This window comes from Convolutriloba macropyga, chromosome 7, assembly GCF_964194025.1.
Source record: "Convolutriloba macropyga chromosome 7, txConMacr16.3, whole genome shotgun sequence".
Taxonomy (NCBI): domain Eukaryota; kingdom Metazoa; phylum Xenacoelomorpha; order Acoela; family Convolutidae; genus Convolutriloba; species Convolutriloba macropyga.
Window position 1 is genome coordinate 47,517,788 of NC_134474.1, and position 7,048 is coordinate 47,524,835.

Below are 7,048 nucleotides of genomic sequence, written 5' to 3' on the forward strand. Positions count from 1 at the left end.
ATGTTGATCCACACTATATTGACTCAGAGTAGTCTTGCAAGTTACACAATCAAACTTACTCCCATTCTTTATTATTTCCCCATTAACTAGTCTTACATTATTTCTATGTTTTATTGTTGTTACATGTTTATTATAAGTGGTATTATTATCAAGATACATATCACAACTATCACAAAACTTTATTCCCTCTTCAAGGATACTGCTCATCAACATTTGTTCTATATCTATATTAGTAACTTTTATTCCCTCATCCTTAGCTTCCTCAATAATTTTATTTCTGTTATATAGTCGTGCGTTCCTTTTATGTTTAAGTGATTGAATATGTCTGTTACAATTCTTTAGAGTTAATTCTTCATTACATTCTTCACACTTAAACTTATTGGTTTTAGGCTTTTGGATATGGACAAAATCATCAGATGAATCTGAGTCTAAATCTGAGTCCTTATCCTTATCAGAATCTACATATTTATCCTTATCAGAACCTAAATCCTTATCCTTATCAGAACCTAAATCCTTATCCTTATCAGAACCTAAATCCTTATCTAAATCTGGATAATATTTTGCTTCAGTCTTTCGCAATGACTCACGCATATTTTCTTCTCGTTGTTTTAATTTTGCATCCTGTTTATCATACGACTCCTTTATTTCTTCATTTAGACAATTAAATCTTCTGATTGATTCTAAAGATTTCTCTAATTCTATCTTTTGTCTTTCCTTATCTACTGGTTTGATTTCTTCCCTTGGTTTGTTTTTACTTTTTAACATTTGGACCGCCATGCTAGTAGAACTAGATTGAGCTTTCTCACTTCCAGATGGGACTTGTCCACTTCCAAATTGGACTTGTCCATGAGATTGAGCTTGTTCACTCGTGGAATGAATGTAACCGGTATAATCTTGTTGATTCAATTTTATATGCCAAATTTTGAAATAATATTATTTATATACCTTTTCAATTTTAAAAAAAATGATTAGTACCAAATGTGATAAATGTAACATTAAGGCTTGGTGTTGGAGTTGTGATGAGTGTCAAAGTAAACCATTCCAATGTTTTGTATGTAATAACATTATAGCATATAGAGAGACATAATCATTTGCAAGTGCACTTTAATAATCCCAATCAATATTTAGTATGCAGAAGGTGTAAAGTAAACAAAAACACATCACTCCTTATAGATTTAAACATTTCTATTGTACGTTATGCATATATCTCCATAGATATAGGTTTCATCATACAAAAGAAAGATTCTCAGAACATGCAAAGAAATATAGTATCCGCGAAGCTGGTTCCCAGACCGAAGTTTAGTCCTATTAAAATGTTGCTGATGTTTCCGCTTATTATTATGTTGATATTTAAAATTATTATTGCTTATTGGAATTATGATAAATATTCCGATTTAAGGAAGAGATTCAAAGGATATAGGAATGTTGTACCAGAACCATTTGAAATTAAAAAACATAACTTTATTATTTATGGTCCATCTAACACTGGTAAAACAACTTTATAAAAGATTTCTGTGGTTTGTATGATACTGTTCATGTACTCTGTATTGACGGTAATGAGTGGAAGGGATATAATGTATATGGAATTGATGATTTTAAATTATTAGATAATTTAGATAGTTTTGCTAATAGTCTTATTATATTTGATGATATGGGAGAAAACATTAGATTACCAGCTATAGACTCATTGTATTCTAAAGGTAGACATCACAATATTAATAGAATATGTGTAGGTCACACTGTAGCAGATTTAAATACTAAAGCAAGAGATAACACCCCAGCTATATATATATATATTGTTTTAAGTAGTTCACAACAATTCTTTGAAAGAGTACAAGAGAAGTTTAAAATCGATTCTAACCTATATAGATGTAAACATTATAACTATGGTGTAATAAATCATATTAGTATTAGTGACTATTATATTGTATTAGATAAAGATAAAAATGTTGTATATTGTTCTAGAATAGTTGATATTGATATTGAGAAGTATGTTGATTATACAGAGTTTAAGGAAAAGGAATATAATATAATAAGGAGTTATTTAACAGATAGAATTATAGAACCAACACATATTAAAACAAAGGAGTAAATGTTCTATTTTGAAGAATATTTAGAGTTTAAGGGAATACATAAATCAATTAATTTACATAAAATATATACAAATATTAAAAAATGTACTTAGTGAGATACATTGTGGATATGTTGCTGTATTTGGTATAACTGCTTTAGTAGGAGGTGTATATACTTACCTTCAGAAACGTGGTAATAATATTAATAATAATGTTAATGGTATAGATACAATGGATATAGATAAGGCAAAAATTAAATTAAAAAATGGTAAGAATATGACAATAGGTTATGGTTTGATTGATAAAAACAATTATGATCTCAATCATCCATTTAATATAGTGTGTAAGTTAGCTAGTTGTCTTGTAAGTATTTATGGAACTCATAATCATATTAATTCTAAATCTAAAAATGAGGGTAATATGTAGAGAATGTAATATTGAAATTGATACTAGTAGTGGATATCCAGAACATGAACTATTGGATCATTATAATATTTCTCATAAAAAATTAATTGAAAGATTTATGAAATGTATGTATAAAACATATAGTGGTTATCACTTTTTCGATAAATGTAAAGTTAATAGAACAGGCCTTATATCATCATTACATAGTTAATTGATTATACTGATACTAATGATAGTGATAGTAATGATAATTTTGATATTAAAAAAGGTAAAGATGAAGAAGATTTAAATAAGGTTTTGAATAGTCTAAAAGATAATATTATAGAGAATTTAAAAGGTTACATTAAAAATGAATTAAAAACAGAAATTATAAATGAAATAAAAACAGAAGTTATAAATGAGATAAAAACAGATATTTTAAATGATTTAAAAACAGAAAGTAATATTAAGAAGAAAAGTAATGAAACTAATAATAAAACAACCGGAAATTGTTGTTTATGTAAAATTGAAAAGAATAGAGATTGTTTTTATAAAACTGGTGGCTTATGTAATTAATTCTCTATAATATTATCTTTTAGACTATTCAAAACCTTATTTAAATCTTCTTCATCTTTATCGTTATTGATTTCAAAATTATCATTACTATCACTATCATTAGTATCAGTATAATCAATATAACTATGTACTTGTTATATAAGGCCTGTTCTATTAACTTTACATTTTTCGAAAAAGTGATAACCACTATATGTTTTATACATACATTTCATACATCTTTCAATTAATTTTTTATGAGAAACATTATAATGATCCAATAGTTCATGTTCTGGATATCCACTACTAGTATCAATTTCACAATTACATTCTCTACATATTACCTTCATTTTTAGATTTAGAATTACTATGATTATGAGTTGCATAAATACTTACAAGACAACTAGCTAACTTACATACTATATTAAATGGATGATTGAGATCATAATTGTTTTTATCAATCAAACCATAACCTATTGTCATATTCTTACCATTTTTAAATTTAATTTTTGCCTTATCTATATCCATTGTATCTATACCGTTAACATTATTATTAATATTATTACCACGTTTTTGAAAGTAATTATATACATCTCCTACTAAAGCAGTTATAGCAAATACAGCAACATATCCACTATGTATCTCACTAAGTACATTTTTTTATATTTGTATATATTTTATGTAAATTAATTGATTTATGTATTCCCTTAAACTCTAAATATTCTTCAAAATAGAAAATTTACTCCTTTGTTTTAATATGTGTTGGTTCTATCATTCTATCTGTCAAATAACTCCTTAGTATATTATATTCCTTTTCCTTAAACTCTGTATAATCAACATACTTCTCAATATCAATATCAACTATTCTTGAATCATATACAACATTTTTATCTTTATCTAATACAATATAATAGTCACTAATAGTATTATAATTTATTACACCATAGTTATAATGTTTACATCTATATAGGTTAGAATCGATTTTAAACTTCTCTTGTACTCTTTCAAAGAATTTTTGTGAACTATTTAAAATAATATATATAGCTGGGGTGTTATCTCTTGCTTTAGTATTTAAATCTGCTACAGTGTGACCTACACATATTATATTAATATTGTGATGTCTACCTTTAGAATACAATGAGTTTATAGCTGGCAATCTAATGTTTTCTCCCATATCAACAAATATAATAAGACTATTAGCAAAACTATCCAAATTATCTAATAACTTTAAATCATCAATTCCATATACATTATATCCCTTCCACTCACAACCGTCGATACAGAATACATTAACAGTATCATACAAACCACAAAAATCTTTTATAAAAGTTGTTTTTACCAGAATTAGATAGACCATAAATAATAAAGTTATGTTTTTCAATTTCAAATGGTTCTGGTACAACAGTCCTTTATCCTTTGAATCTCTTCCTTAAATCGGAATAATTATCATAATTCCAATAAGCAATTATAATAATAAATATCAATATAATGATAAGCGGAAACATCAGCAACATTTTAATAGGACTAAACTTCGATCTGGGCTGGGAACCAGCTTCGCGGATATTATATTTCTTTGTAGGTTCTAAGAATCCTTCTTTTGTGTGATGAAACCTATATCTATGGAGATATATGCAAAACTTACAAAAGAAATGTTTAAATATATACTGAGTGATGTGTTTATTTACTTTACACATTCTGCATACTAAATATTGATTGGGATTATTAAAGTGCACTTGCAAATGATTATGTCTGTCTCTATAGGTTATAATGTTATTACATACAAAACATTGGAATGGTTTACTTTGACACTCATCACAACTCCAACACCAAGCCTTATTTTTACATTTATCACATTTGGTACTAATCATTTTTATAGTATTGAAAAGGTATATAAATAATATTATTTCAAAATATGTCATATAAAATTGAATCAACAAGATTATACCGGGTACATTCATTCCACGAGTGAACAAGCTCAATCTCATGGACAAGTCCCATCTGGAAGTGAGAAAGCTCAATCTAGTTCTACTAGAATGGCGGTCCAAATGTTAAAAAATAAAAACAAACCAAGAGAAGAAATCAAACCAGTAGATAGAGAAAGACAAAAGATAGAATTAGAAAAATCTTTAGAATCAATCAGAAGGTTTAATTGTGTAAATGAAGAAATAAAGGAGTCGTATGATAAACAGGATGCGAAATTAAAACAAAGAGAAGAAGATATGCGTGAGTAATTGCGAAAGACTGAAGCAAAATATTATCCAGATTTAGATAAGGATTTAGGTTCTGATAAGGATAAGGATTTAGGTTCTGATAAGGATAAAGATGTAGATTCTGATAAGGATAAGGACTCAGATTTAGACTCAGATTCATCTGATGATTTTGTCTATACCCACAAGCCTAAAACAAATAAGTTTAATTGTGAAGAATCTAATGAAGAATTAACTCTAAAGAATTATAACAGACATATTCAATCACTTAAACATAAAAAAAACGCACGACTATAAAAAAGAAATAAAATTATTGAGGAAGCTAAGGATGAGGGAATAAGAGTTACTAATAAAGATATAGAACAAAAGTTAGATGAGCAGTATCCTGAGGAGGGAAAAAAGTTTTGTGATAGTTGTGATATGTATCTTGATAATAATGCCGCTTATAATAAACATGTAACAACATTAAAACATAGGAATAATGTAAGACTAGTTAATGGGGAAATAATAAAGAATGGGAGTAAATTTGATTGTGTAACATGCAAGACTACTCTGAGTCAATATAGTGTGCATCATCATTTAAAAACGAAGATGCATCTGGATAGTGTTGAGGGTAAAGATAAGGATATAGATAAGGATATAACTAAAGATTTGCAAAACAGTTTCACTGATAATATAACTGATGGATATTGCGATGTATGTAATAATAGATATAACAATAAAAAGGAACACAGTGGATCAGATGAACATAAAGAAAATGTTAAACAGAAAAAACTTGTTGATTAGAAATGGAGAGATAAAGTTAGTGAGTTAGGATTAGATCATAATAGCAAGCATAATCAAATAATAATAATTAGTAGTAATTATGAAGATCCTAAATTTTTGAATATACTGGAGTCATTGCATAATATACAGCCCCATATTAAGTTTAACACCTTTGATGTAGTTAAGTGTACAAAACCTACAGATGATAAGTTAGAAGAAAATGATTTTAAATTTAGGTTAATGACCAAACAATATAATGGTGCACATGACTTGGATTTATTGAATGGGGAACTAGAGACAAGAATGCAGGAACAAGAAATGAGTCAATCTGGATGGAGTATGCAACGATTTATTTAAAAAAAAACAATGTATATACATAGGTTTTATCCTAGTGGTGGATGTGATACTGAGTTACCATTCACATCTAGATATATACTTAATATACATAATAGTAAATGTTTACTATGGTGTCTAATTGCTTATCTACATCCTGCACCACATAATCCCAGTAGAGTTAGTAATTATAATAAACCAGAATATATTAATGAGATAAAATTAACAAATGGAGTTGCACCTCCATATGATTATTATCACTTAAAGAAAATACAAGAACTAAATAAAGATAAAGTATTATTTAGTGTATTCAATCTAAATAAAAATAAAACTATTAATCCTGTATTACTCAATCATAATGATCCTAAAAATGTAATATATTATACTGGGATAATCATTACTTCCTATATAAAGATGTATCATTCCTATTAAGAACATCATCTAATCATAATAAATGTTATCCCTGTCTAAAATGTTGTGTATCATTTAGAACAGAAGATGCAATAAATAAACATTTGGATTTATGTAATACACAGAAACACATAGGTAGAAAAAACTTCCATAAAGATGATTACCTAAAGTTTGATAAGTTCCACTATAAGAATTGAGTACCATTTGCTATATATTATGATTTTGAATGTATAATAAAAGATAGTAAACACTTACCTATTGCTTGTGGTTTATATATAAAAAGTGACTATCCTGATATATTAGTAGATAAGTATGAATCTAACT